The sequence below is a fragment of the Theropithecus gelada genome, chromosome 1, assembly GCF_003255815.1.
Source record: "Theropithecus gelada isolate Dixy chromosome 1, Tgel_1.0, whole genome shotgun sequence".
In the NCBI taxonomy this organism is placed as follows: Eukaryota; Metazoa; Chordata; class Mammalia; order Primates; family Cercopithecidae; genus Theropithecus; species Theropithecus gelada.
Genome location: NC_037668.1, coordinates 169812477 through 169826798, shown reverse-complemented (window position 1 = coordinate 169826798; position 14322 = coordinate 169812477). Strand labels below are relative to the sequence as shown.

General features: G+C 35.6%; 1 long non-coding RNA gene across 1 annotated transcript in view; it reads right to left on the bottom strand.

The window, feature by feature from the left end:
* Window positions 1–4628, bottom strand: part of LOC112619481 — a 41621-nt gene extending 36993 nt beyond the window's left edge. Inside the window, exon 1 of the long non-coding RNA XR_003118230.1 lies at window positions 4416–4628. This is a non-coding gene — a long non-coding RNA (uncharacterized LOC112619481). The remainder of the gene's footprint in view (window positions 1–4415) is intronic.
* Between the last annotated feature and the right edge of the window lie 9694 nt (window positions 4629–14322).

Here is a 14322-nt window from a genome sequence, read left to right as displayed (position 1 = left end):
CACAGTTACATTAAAATATCTTCTAATTAATTTTTGTGGTGTCTGAATCCAAATAATAAACCAGTGAAATTAATGTGTAGTCTTAAAATGAAGAAAATAGGAGTTAATAAGATATACAGTATAAATTTGGAATAATTAAGAATAGATAATACTCCCAACATAGTAAAAATGGTTTTATATTTTTTTATTTTTATTTATTTTTATTTTTTTTGAGCTGGAGTGCAGTGGCCCCGATCTCGGCTCACTGCAAGCTCCGCCTCCGGGGTTCACACCAGTCTCCTGCCTCAGCCTCCTGACTAGCTGGGACTACACGTGCCCGCCACCACGCCCGGCTAGTTTTTTGTATTATTAGTAGAGACGGGGTTTCACCGTGGTCTCCATCTCCTGACCTTGTGATCCGCCCGCCTCGGCCTCCCAAAGTGCTGGGATTACAGGCGTGAGCCACCGCGCGCGGCCGTAAAAATGGTTTTAAATGCTTCTTTTAACAAAACTGAAATTTCATTAGCTTTGTAGCTAACTAAAACTTTTTTTTAAAATTTTTATTTATTTATTTATTTATTTTTTAATTTATTATTATTATTATACTTTAAGTTCTAGGGTACATGTGCATAACGTGCAGGTTTGTTACATATGTATACTTGTGCCATGTTGCTGTGCTGCACCCATCAACTCGTCAGCACCCATCAACTCGTCATTTACATCAGGTATAACTCCCAATGCAATCCCTCCCCCCTCCCCGCTCCCCATGATAGGCCCCCGTGTGTGATGTTCCCCTTCCCGAGTCCAAGTGATCTCCTTGTTCAGTTCCCACCTATGAGTGAGAACATGCGGTGTTTGGTTTTCTGTTCTTGTGATAGTTCGCTAAGAAAGATGGTTTCGATTCTGATTTTCATTCAGTACAGGGTTTAGAAGTCAAATTATTTTAATTAACTGCGTATATACTCCAAAGACAACTAGTAGGATATACTACATACTTTTTCATTGGAACTGGCACTTACATTTTCTAAGACCTCTGGTTTCCAGTTGGCTATAACTCAGGATTTCCTATATTAAATCCTATTCAGTTTAATTTATTTATTATTAATACCGGATTTTTGGAAGCGTATGATGAAAACAAAATCACATTTTATTATAATCAACAGCATTTTCATGCTGGCAGAGTAGGAGAACCTGTGTGAATTTGAAAAAGCTCCCTTTCCCACTTGTCATTTATTTCCTATGGTATTGTATCTATAGAAGTACTCATCAAAGGACACAGTTATTTTTAGAAAAAAGAAAAAAAGGCCTGATTTGGTTTTCAGAAAGTTGTAGTCTTCATTTTATTGTTTGTCTTTTCTTCTACCAATAACTTTTCTAATTAAGGCAATTGCTGTGATTGTCTATTGAATAAGTGGCATCTAAAGATGAATTGATATTGCTGTTGGTTTTTTAATTTTAAAAATTAGATAGGGTGATTAGTATTTATATATTAATTATAATCATTGTAATTAGCTGTAAAAATGAGCACCCAGGACTCTACATTGTATTCATATAATAATATTACCTGAGCTACATGATGCAAAAAAAGACAAGACATGAAGAGAAAAACAGACTTCACCTTCTATTAATTATTTATTACGATAGTTGATTCAACTGGGATTTCTAATTTTTATCATAATAGAGGAACTGGAAAAAGATATGTCTCCCTCTATAAACTGCTATGAAACTGGAAAAATTTGAGACAACAAAAATTGAAATGCAGGCATATGACTTTGAAAAAGGAAAACATATCATTTTATACCTGTTTCTGGATTGGATTCCAGCGTGGGGGCACTTTTCACTGCACACTGGAGAGAGAACAAATCCAAAAGAGACAACAATCTCACCACACTGCTAGTGCAAGTTTCAAGCTTGGACAAGAGGCGAGGATTTCAGGGTCTGAAAGGGAAAAACCTGTGCATAGGAGCAATAGCAGACATTGGCATGGAATCTTTAAATAAAGGCTGGGCTGTAATATGCGCAAGTAGACTCCATGAGCACTACCTGAGAATGGCTGCTGTGGGTTTGGAAGCCAAACATAGGTATGATAACTTTCTCAGTACAGATATATATAAAAAATTGGGAGGCTCTGGTAAACCTTGAGAGACTACAAAAGTAAGTGAGAGTAAGGGCAATTCTTAGGACAAAACTAAAATAGATCTGTCTTAAGAAAAAATAAAATTGAGCCTGATAGAATGAAGAGGATGCTTCATAATCAAACTGCCTGCCATAACAAATCACCATAACTTTTACAGGAAAACAACATAATTCACATATTGCAAGTGTCACCCATGATGTCCAACATACAATAAAAACTTACAATCTATGTAAAGAAGTAGAAAAATACAGCCCATGATCAAGAAAAAAAAAAAAAAAAATCAAAAGAGACACCAAGGTGAAAAGATGTTGGAATTAGCAGGGACAAGGTTTTTGTTTATTTGTTTGTTTGTTTTTTAAGTTGCTAAAATATATCAAAGGACTGCAAGGCAGAAAATGGATAAAGTGAATGAAAAAGTGGGAAATCTTGAGAAATAGGAAGTTACGAAGAAATGGATGGAAATTCTGTAACTTAAAAGTACATGATCTGAAACGAAAAGTAGCCTGGATTGGAATAACAGCATTAAACACCTACAAAAGAAAAGACTGATGAACTTGGAGAAAAATTAATAAGCATTATTAAATCTAAATAATAAATAAAAATATTAAAACTTTATCAAAGACCTGAGATAGCTGAGGGGCAGTATGAAGTAATAGTAAAATACATGACCAAAAACAGGGAAGGATAATAACTTTATTAAATTTCTTTACGTTGGCTGGGCACGGAGGCTCACGCCTCTAATCCCAGCACTTTGGGAGGCTGGGCAGACAGACAACCTGAGGTCAGGAGTTAGAAACCAGCCTGGCCAACATGGCAAAACCCCATGTCTACTGAAAATACAAAAAATAGCCAGGCGTAGTGGCATGCGTCTGTAATCCCAGCTATTTGGGAGGCTGAGATAGGAGAATCATTTGAACTTGAGACATGGGAGTTGAAGTGAGCTGAGATTGCTCCACTGCACTCCAGCCTGGGTGAAAGAGTGAGACTTCATCTCAAAAAAAAAAAAAAAAAAAAAAAAAAAAATTCTTTAAGTCACATTTTACACTAAATGGGGACACAATAACAACTTAAATAGATGTTAACAGTTTGAGGATATCTATTGCAATCTCTTGAAAAGCAAATAAAAAATAATACAAGGGACATAGCTATAGGACAAATAAAAGAAAGTGAAATAATGCATTAATGTCAAAGTACTTTACTGATTCAAAAGAAAGCAGAAATAAAATTAAAAATAACACAAAAAAGAGACGAAATACAAAACAAATAACAAAATAATAGAAATCAGTCTAAACACATGAATAATTGCATTAAACACAAATGGACTATTCAAATTAAAAGGAAATTATTGTCATACTGGATTTAAAAAAAACACACACAACTATTTCTGCCTTTAAAAATACACTTTAAAATAAAAGCACAGGCCAGGCATGGTGGCTCATGGCTGTAATCCCAGCAGTATGGGGGGCCAAGGCGGGCGTATCACTTGAGGTCAGGAGTTCGGGACCAGCCTGGCCAACATTGTGAAACCCTGTCTCCACTAAAAATATAAAAGTTATCCAGGCCTCATGGTGCATGCCTGTAATCCCAGCTACTCCGGAGGCTGAGGCAGGAGAATTACTTGAACTGAGAGGCAGAAGTTGCAGTGAGCTGAGATTGCACAACTGCACTCCAGCCTGGGTGACAGAGTGAGACTCTGTCTCAAAAAAAAAAATAAATAAAATAAAAAATAAAAGCCCAGATTCATTGAAATGAAAGAATGTAAAGCAATGTACCATCCTAATAGTAAGCATGAAAGCTTGTATGGCTATATTAAGATCAGGCAACATAAACTTGAAAACAAAAGTTAATAGCAGGGACAGAGGGAAACATTTCATGATTGTGAAAAAAATCATTTATCAGGGAGTTGTAATAAGCATTCACATATATGTGTCTAATCACAGAGCTGCAAAATACACAAGGAAAACCTGGCCAAACTAAAGGAAGAAATAATTCACAATCATAGTTAGATATTTTAATACCTCTTAGTAGTTGAAATTAAAGTGACAAAATATGAGTAAGTATACAAATCTGAACAACCTAATTTGAGCTAATTGCTATTTACAAAATTTTATGTCCAACAAGATTGAGAATTAAATGGTTCTATATCTGTCTTTTTAAATTAAATTTGTAAATAAATGCCTTAAAAACAACTTGAATTCCAGTTGATTTACTGGTAAATTATATCAAATTATAGCCAACATTAAGGATTTATAGCAAACATTTGAAGAAGAAATAATAGTGATATTAAAGATGTATTTACCTAATCTGTTCTACTTCACACATCACAATTTTCTCCCATTCAATTTCATACATAATCCTTTCTGACTTCTTCTTGATGTAAAAGGAAATCATAAAACATAAATGCAATTATATAGACATGTATCTTGTAGTATAAACTGGCTAGCTATTTCCTAACACTTATTTCATCTTGACACACTGTTAGATCTTCTTGACCAGACCTCTTACCCATCAGACGTGATTGTTCTCAATAACGGAATGAAAATGAAATTGATGTGTGTCACCACTGGGCAAAAGTAATTGAGAGCATATGTATTTTCACCACAGTCTGAATTTCACTTCTCTGCTAGACAGATTTAGAAAACTGAGCCCTTAAAACGTGTGGAACCATAGGTACAAGAAGCCTGGATCCATGATACCTGCATGAAGCAGCCCTAATCGGAAAACACCTACTTCAATGAGGCATTAGTTTACTAATGACCAGTGACGTGAGTAAGAAATAAAACTTAATTATGGTAAGTTACTGAGATTTTAGGTTTGTTTTTATAGCAGTTAGTCCACCCTAACTAAAAACATCTTTAGTTTTTAAATCATCAAGCCAAACATTATAGCTAAACAGATACTTAAGAAATATAGTATTTCATAATTATTAAATTGCAGTATGTTTACTCACTTAGTATGACCTTCAGCTATTTAGATCAACATTTGGCTTTAGCTTCGCTTATTTCTACTGGTTTCACTTCAGCTAAAACAAACTACTTTACTTGGCATTGGTAAATTCACAGAAATTCCCCTTTTATTATTCAGAAGCCATGTGATAGCTATTCACAGAATCACTGATATCTTCGCTTTCATTTAGACTCAGGTTTTTCTATGCAGACAATAAACTTCTATTGAATCCTAAGCAGCTATGTCATCTTATAGTAACTATTGCTCTTAGAAGAGGTAGGTTACTTCTAAACACAGCTGATTTGATGACTAGTTGAAAGCATGTAAACTTGAAGTGATAGGAGACATACCTTAATCAATAGATTTATGTTAATTAAGAGTTAAATAATCAGATATAGTATAATACGGTAGACAAATACCCAGATCTTGCATTGTGAGAATTAACTTATAATTCTAGCTTTCCTATTAAAACTATTTCCTCAGGCAAGTCTTCCTAATATAAGAGTCTTAAGTTTTTTCACCACATGATAGCAGCTAGCAGATAATATTTATTGAGATCCAGTGCTAGGTAACAAATTAGCCCAAAACTTAGGATTTAAAACAACAAACATTAATTATCCCAGAGTTTCCATGAAACAGGAGCCCATGCCTCATGGCACAGACCTGACAGAGAGAACAGCAGCTGCTGTGTAAAGGAAGCCTCATCTAGATCATTTTTTCCTGTCTCTTCTGCAAATTAAATCCTTCGATTTTTGGAGAAAGAAAACAAACATCTATCATTTATTTCAGCAGTGTTTTGTAGTTCTCCTTGTAGAAATCTTTCATAAATCTAAAATAAAAGTTCAAATTATATATATATATATATTTTTTAAATAAGGCAACAAAAACTGTCACCCATATTCCATCACTGAAAGCTCACTACATCTACAGAAAGTTAATAGGAAAATAAAATCTACTCCTGGAACTGTGGCAGGCATACATGTTGGCCCAGTAGATCTACTAACTAAGACTGAAACAGTGTTACTAAGAAGTCCCCACCTCTAATACTGGAACTTAATGAGAATGAAAGAGAGTGCCATCTGGCGAGGTAACCAGCTAACAAATTGACTATGGCAGGGAATGTGGCAAGAATTTGGAGAGTATGCTGTCTGAGGTGAAGCAGAAAGGAAACTCCTAAAGTTGAGGATGGAACAGATATTGAGAAACTCCCACTGACAAAGCTTTTCTCACACTAAAAATAAGGTAATACTTGAGGTATCCGAGGCCTATGTACACTAAAGATAACAACAGCAACAACAAATCTCAAATCCAGTTCACCGTGTCACTAGGTTTACTTTATCCCTTGGCCTTCACATGAAGGGTTCAGCTGAAGGAAAGGCAGGCCCATTTCCAGGTATAAAGCTGCTTATCTTGGCCTTCAATATCCTACACAAAATAGATTTCAATTAAAAAAAAAAAAGCAGTGTAAAGAAGGTAATCAAGAGGACAATAGCCAATATGATTCAGATGCTACAGTATCAAACTGATTTTAGGTAAACTACGATTGCTATGTTAAGTGCTCTGGTGGAGAGTATGCATAATCTGGTGGGTGATTTTAGCAGAGAGATGAAAGCTACAAGACATAATCAAATGAAAATGTGAGAAATAAAATATATGAGAAAAATGCGCTTTTTTTTTTTTTTTGGGAGAGAGAGTTTCATTATTGTTGTCGCCCAGATTGGAGTGCAATGGCGTGATGTTGGCTCATTGCAACCTCTGCCTCCTTGGTTCAAGCAATTCTCCTGCCTCAGCCTCCTAAGTAGCTGGGATTAGTGGCATGCACCACCAAGCCCAGCTAATTTTTGTATTATTAGTAGAGATGGAGTTTCACCATGTTGGCCAGGCTGGTCTTGAACTCCTGACCTCAGGTGATCCGCCCACCTCAGCCTCCCAGAGTGCTGGGATTACAGGCATAAGCCATCATGTCCGGCTGACTTTGACAAGCTTATTATTGACTCAACACAGCCAAGAAAAGAATCTGTAAACTTGAAGGTGTATTGGAGATATATAGAGATAGATCAACAGAAATTATGCAAACTGAAACACAAAGAGAAAAAGGAGTTCCAGGAAGGGAGAATCTTAAGAGCAAACATTCTAAGAGTCAGGAAGTGAAAGCTACCAAGAGGAACAGCCTCACTTCTGTCCTATTCTAATTACCCCAAATAGTCAAAATTTCTGCCCAGGTTCAAGAGAGAGAAGAGAGATACTCTACTTCTTGATGGGGAATAGCCAATGTTACATTACATAACATATGTGCAATGGGAGTTATTGTTGCAGCCATCTTTGGAAAGTATAATCTGTCACATAAATATTTATTGGCTTTCTAGCTTGTGAAATTGCTGGAAGCCTTAAGATACGTTGTCCCTGAATCTGCTAACCATCTGGAGTGGAGTTCAGCAACAAAAATTCAAATAGTATAATACAAGGTTGAATGTGCCAGATATCATAAGCAAAGAATATAGAACTATGGAGTTTCAAAAGAAAGTAATCGGCCGGGCGCGGTGGCTCAAGCCTGTAATCCCAGCACTTTGGGAGGCCGAGACGGGTGGATCACGAGGTCAGGAGATCGAGACCATCCTGGCTAACACGGTGAAACCCCGTCTCTACTAAGAAATACAAAAAAAAAAACTAGCCGGGCGAGGTGGCGGGCGTCTGTAGTCCCAGCTACTCGGGAGGCTGAGGCCGGAGAATGGCGTAAACCCGGGAGGCGGAGCTTGCAGTGAGCTGAGATCCGGCCACTGCACTCTAGCCTGGGCTACAGAGCGAGACTCCGTCTCAAAAAAAAAAAAAAAAAAAAAAAAAGTAATCAACATTTCAGTGGAAAGAAATTGAAAAATAATGCACGCAGTAGTTGGAATGTGAAATGAACCTTGAAGATCAGATAACATTTTTATAGGTGAGAAAACAAGAAGACACATAACAGTCAGTGAATATTCTAAGTTGTGGAAAGAGAGAAGTAAAAACAACAAAAAATGGAGAAGAAGAAACACACACATACACACACCCCTCTTTTGGCTTCTTTGTAGGAGACAAGAAAGAACATTGTATATACAGGAAGCCGAAAAGGAGAAGTATGTGACTATTTTAGGGCAGTGGGAAGGATGCATTTATTTGAGTGCAGGCAGTACATCAAGCAGTGATCTGGATGCCTTATATAAATTAACTGATATAAATCTTCATAGTCATCTGGTAGGTTTTAAAACAAATAAGAAAGGTGGGGCTTTCAGAGTTTCAAAACCTTGCTCAGGGAAAAACGAAGAGTCAATCCATATCCTATTCAAAAGCCCATATATTATACACTTCACCAAATGCTTCTTTTTAAACAAAGGTCTAGTATTTGATTTGGTATTTAGTGGATATTCCTAGAAGGATGTGGACAAGAAGGTACAATGATTTTAATTGCACTTTGGAAACATTTGAGTGGCTTGAAGAAAGAACCGAGAGAAGGTAGGGATGCCATCCTGTGGTCACTAACATACTCCATTACAAGAAGGGTGAGACCTGAAATTATGTCCGGGCAAAGAAATTAGAGAACAGGGAGCAGATTTAAAGGAACTTACACACTTAACGTAAGACCCAACAACAGACAGTACAAATGTGTATGAGATATGTAGAGAGTGGAGGGGTCAACAATTGGACAAAAGATTAGTACAGATTTAGTCAGGGAAGACACTTGAAGCTATATGTGCTCTCTGAGGTATTGATGAAGTTTTTTTAAAAATCAACTGTAAAAATAACCAACAACCAACATTACCAAAAGCGAAAATATAAGCATTACGGGAAAGGCATTTGCAGCAGCCTTGCATATTAAGAGACGACTGAAAATTCTCTGAAAGCTCTGTAAGTTTAATTACCAAAAATATATGAGAGGCAGGTGGGGTTTACGATTAACCTGGCATGCAGTTTTATTGTCTGCAAAGAGTTTTGGGTATTTATAAATGAGCCAGCTATAAACCTTCATAAACATTCTACTGTTTTCTCATCTAGGCAGTGACTTTTGATAACTGAAATATTAAAAAGTGAACTCATGTCAAAATCCCAGAGTTTTACTGGTCTATTTCTCTCAAAGAATGATCTAAAGTTTTTATGGTAGGTAGACAATCATTTTTTAATGAAACACCACATCCACTTACTGACGAACAAAATAAATGGGATAACATTTCTCTCAGTTATATTAGCACAATTTCTTCCCTTGTGAACTATTGATTTATAAACTAATACTATGTTCCAATAGTAATTTTAATTAAAGTCAATATTATGTATTAGCTTAATTTTAACCTTAAAACTCCCTGAGAGGGAAAAAAGGCATAATATTCTATTCTATTATCTTCGCTAAATAATTGTGGAACGTGCTACCTAGATGAATTTGTTAACTTACACAAAGTTTTACAGTCATTGTAAAGTCAGCACAGATGTTAGAACCCAAGAATCCTGATACCCAGAATTGATACCAGTTCTCCTGAATTAAAATACATATGTTATCACTAATAAAACATATGATCAAAATTATTTCAGTGATATTCTATTTCATGCCTATGCCCAACATATTTACAGATCTTGAAGTGTTTTACCCCTGTGAAATACATACACTTCAAAAAACTACATATATGTGTTTATATATATATATATCTCCACATAGATTCATTATGTATTTGTCAGTATTTCTATGCAATGAATTAATTCAGCATATATAAAACAAATCCTAATTATTTATAAATTGTTCTTTAGGAAACCAAATGAAAGTTAAAAATTCAATGTCAAATTAAAGTTAAGATTACAAATGGGATCTAATTAAACTAAAGAGCTTCTACACAGCAAAAGAAACTATCATCAGAGTGAACAGGCAACCTAGAGAATGGAAGAAAAATTTTGCAATCTAATCCATCTGACTGAGTTCTAATATCCAGAATCTACAAGGAACTTAAATTTACAACAAACAAACAAACATCAACAACAAAATATCAAAAAGTGAGCGAAGGATATAAACAGACACTTCTCAAAAGAAGACATTTATGTGACCAGCAAACATAAAAAAGAAGCTCATCATTACTGGTCATTGGAGAAATGCAAATCAAAACCCCAATGAGATACCATCTCACGCCAGTTAGAATGGCGATCATTGAAAAGTCAGGAAACAACAGATGCTGGACAGGCTGTGGAGAAATAGGAGTGTTTTTCCACTGTTGCTAGGAATGTAAATTAGTTCAACCATTGTGAAAGACAGTGTGGCAGTTCCTAAAGGATCTAGAACTAGAAATACCATTTGACCCAGCAATCCCATTACTGGGTGTATACCCAAAGAATTATAGGTCATTCTACTATAAAGGCATATGCAGACGTGTGTTTCTTGCAGCATTATTCAAAATAGCAAAGACTTGGAACCAACCCAAATGCCCGTCAGTGATAGACTGGATAAAGAAAATGTGGCACATATACAGCATGAAATACTATGCGACCATACAAAAGAATGTGTTCACGTCCTTTGCAGGGACCTGGATGAAGCTGGAAACTATCATTATCAGCAAACTAACAGGAACAGAAAACCAAAAACCGCATGTTCTCACTCATAAGTGGGAGTTGAGCAGTGAGAACACATGGACACCGGGAGGGCAACATCACACACCAGGGCCCGTCAGGCGGTGAGGAGAAAGGGTGGGGAGAGCATTAGGGCAAATATCTAATGCATGAAGAGCTTAAAACCTAGATGATGGTTTGATAGGTGCAGCAAACCACAATGGCACATGTGTACCTATGTAACAAACCTGCATGTTCTGCACATGTATCCCAGAACTTAAAGTAAAATAAAAATAAACAAATTTAAAAAGTAAAAAAATAAAATTATGCCAATACTAGATATCCTGATTTGTACTATTCTAATCTAATTATGTCCAATTTTCTGGGGACTGGGGGAATGTTCATCTATTTGTAACACAAATAAGAGACTATGACTTTTGACTGACATCTTAAACTTCCTGATAGGATTCACTGAAAAAAAAAACCAGAGGATCAGTTCTGTGATAGTCTAGACAAAATTGCATCAAGTTAATGTAATCATGAGGAAACACCAAATAAATGCAAATAAAGGGACCTTTCACCAAATGGCCTCTAATCTTCTAAACAGTCAAGTAATGAATGTCAAAGAAAGACTTCTATTCTGAAGTAAGGAGACTACAGAAAGTCCAAATGAAATGCAATCTTCATTTGGATTGGATCCTGAACCAGAGAATCTTTCTTTCTCTTTCTATAAAGAAAAATAGTGAAACAATTACAAAATTAGAATGCCTATATATTAGGTATTAATAGTGTATTAACATTACTTTTCTGATTTCGAAAATTTAACTGAAGTTATGGAATAGAATTTCTTGACTCTAGTAAATATGCATTAAATTATTTAGCAATATGTCATCAGCTCGACAACTTACACTTAAACATTACAGAAGAAAGTACACACGCACACACACGTACACACAAGTACTCACTTGGAGAGAGAATAGAAATAAAGAGAAAATAATAAAGCAAATACAGTAAAATGCTAACTTTGGGAGAATATCTGTGATTTGCATGGGGATTCTTTGTATTATTTTTCACCTTTTCAGTAAGTCTGAGTTTTTTTTCAAAATAAAATGTTAAGAAAGGAATATGAGTTCTTATTATGCTCAAGGTTGAATTTTCTGAAGCCAAGAAAAATGAAACAACACACATTAAAAAGAGAAAAAGACTGTCCCAATCAAGGAAAAGTAGATTCTACATAGGATAAAATATTACCATAATGTAGCCCCAAAAAGTGAATGCTGAATGGTTAGAAAGGGTAGAAATTGCTCACTGTAGAGGAGAAAGGGCATATGAAAGAGATTCGATTTGAAGTGGTTCATAAGTGATAGCCTTGATTAATTTGCATTTAGTTTCTAAATACTACTTTAAAGATTTCTATTAATATTAATGGATATATAAGAATGAGGGTAAGTTGCAATCAGATTTTATTTCAAGTTAGATAAATTCTGCAAATTGCCAAGTATCTCTAGCCAAATGTAAAAGTATCACTGTTAGAATTTGTTGAATTATATATCTTGGCTCTTTAAGCACAAAACCATATAGAAATACTCAGAATTTTTAAATTAGTTACCTCTATAATTAGGAGGAAATAAGTCCTTATTTGAACATCTTCAAAATAATTAACTTATAAATGAATAATATTCCTGTTACTGGTATATGTAATAACAGTGTGGCAGAGAGGGGTTCTCAGCAGCCCTTAATTTTTTGAAAACTCTAAGCTAGTCTCTAATTCTTAAAATAATCCCTTCCCCTTAACTTGAAATCTGTATTATCCCCTTCTTTACATTCCATAACCTTTTGTTTATACCTTTAATATAGGATATCACATCTCAGTATAAATAATCAGTTTCTTTTCTGCATTGAAATGTCTTAAAAAATGGGTACTGTTTCCTATTTTTCTATGTATTTCCAGAAGTCAGCAAATATTTTCTATGTTATATAGATATACACTATTATAATAAAGTAGGCTAGAGGAAAAAAATGTTAGTAAGAAAACCATAACGAAGAGAAAACATAATTACTGGTCATTAAGTGGAATTGGATCATTATTCAAAGCTTCATCCTCACTGGCTTCATGTTCAGCAGACTGAGGAGGAGGAGGAGAAACAAAAGTTGGTGTCTCTGTCTCAGAGGTGGCAGAGGTAGAAGAGGAAAGAAGCTGAAAGGGAAAGCAGGAGAGGCAGGCACACTCCATGTAACTGGAAAACATCGTAATTTCTGACATTTTGCTTTCACATTTCTCCAAAAATGTTTCTACACAGTACCGATCCTTATTGCATTATTTTTTTGTTTTGTTTTGTTTTGTTTCAGTGCTCTTATCATAGAAGGGTTCATCTTGTAAAAGATGTCAAAAACAGTTGTGAATAATTGGAACTCTTCTGACAGATAATGTCATTTTTTTTTCTCTGGCACCTCTTCTTTCTCATCATCTGGCACTGACCTGAAAGCAGTCACCTCCACCGAGTCATCTTCTGTTAATTCCTCCATTGCAGTGTCTATCTGTTCTTAAATTCCTCCAAGATTCATATCTAGAAAGTCGTTAGCACTCCCGCCAACCCCCACACAGCTTTTTTTTTTTCCTTTTCCTGCCATATCCACAATCTCTTTTATGTTCTGCTGGATTGGTTCTGTCCTAAATCCTGGGAAGTCATAGCCACATTTGAACATAGATTTTTCCTGCAGGAATTTATTATCTCAGGCTTGATGGCTTTCACAGCTCTTTCTCTAACAATGATGACTTCTTCATGATGTAACCCTTCCAGTCTTTCATAATGTTCTTTCTATTGAAGTTCTCTTCCATAGCATTAATAATTCTTTCCAAAAAGTACAGTGTGTAATGAGCCTTAATGGTACCATTGAACTTCTGATCTAGAGACTGAATTAGAGGTGTGTTTGGGGTCAAGTAGACCACTTTGACACGAACTCGTGAGGTTCTGGGTTGCTAGGGGCATTGTCCAACGTCAAAAGAACTTTAAAAAGCAACCCTTTACTGGCAAGGTCCATCCTGACTTAAGGGACAAAGTATCATTGAAACCAATGCAGAAAAAAAAAGGATTCTTACTGTTCAGGCCTTCTTGGTATGGAGACAAAACACTTTCAGCTTGTGTTTATCTTTCCCTTCAAGGTTCAGGGGTTAGCAGCTTTATATCCTGATTGTAAGCCTGACTACATTTTCACAAAATTGTAGGGTTAGCCTATATCCCTTCCTGCCTTAAATAGTGATACTTACTTCTCTTCCTTACTAATAAATGTCCTTGTGGCTTTTGCCCCCGGAACAGTCAACTATTGTCTGCATTTAAAACCTTTCGGAAGGATGCCCTTTCTCCTCTGTGATTTTCCTAATGGTTTCTGATAACTTTGCTTCCTCTTGGTCAGCAGAAGCTGCTTCTCCTGTTATCTTGACATATTTTAAGCCAAATCCCTCTGGCTAGGCTTAAATTATCAAATCATCTAAATTTCTAAATTTATCAAATCATCCTTTGCTGGTGGTAAGTTCTGCAGATGTAGATCCTTCATCTTCCTTTTCCTTTAAGTTTTCATGCAATTACTTAACTTTTTCTCAAATTATATTAGAGTCTATAGGTATGCCTTTCTTATAGCAGTTTTGCACCCACATAAAAGCTGTATTTTCAGTATAAGATAAGAAGGCATTTTACAAAAAGTGCAAG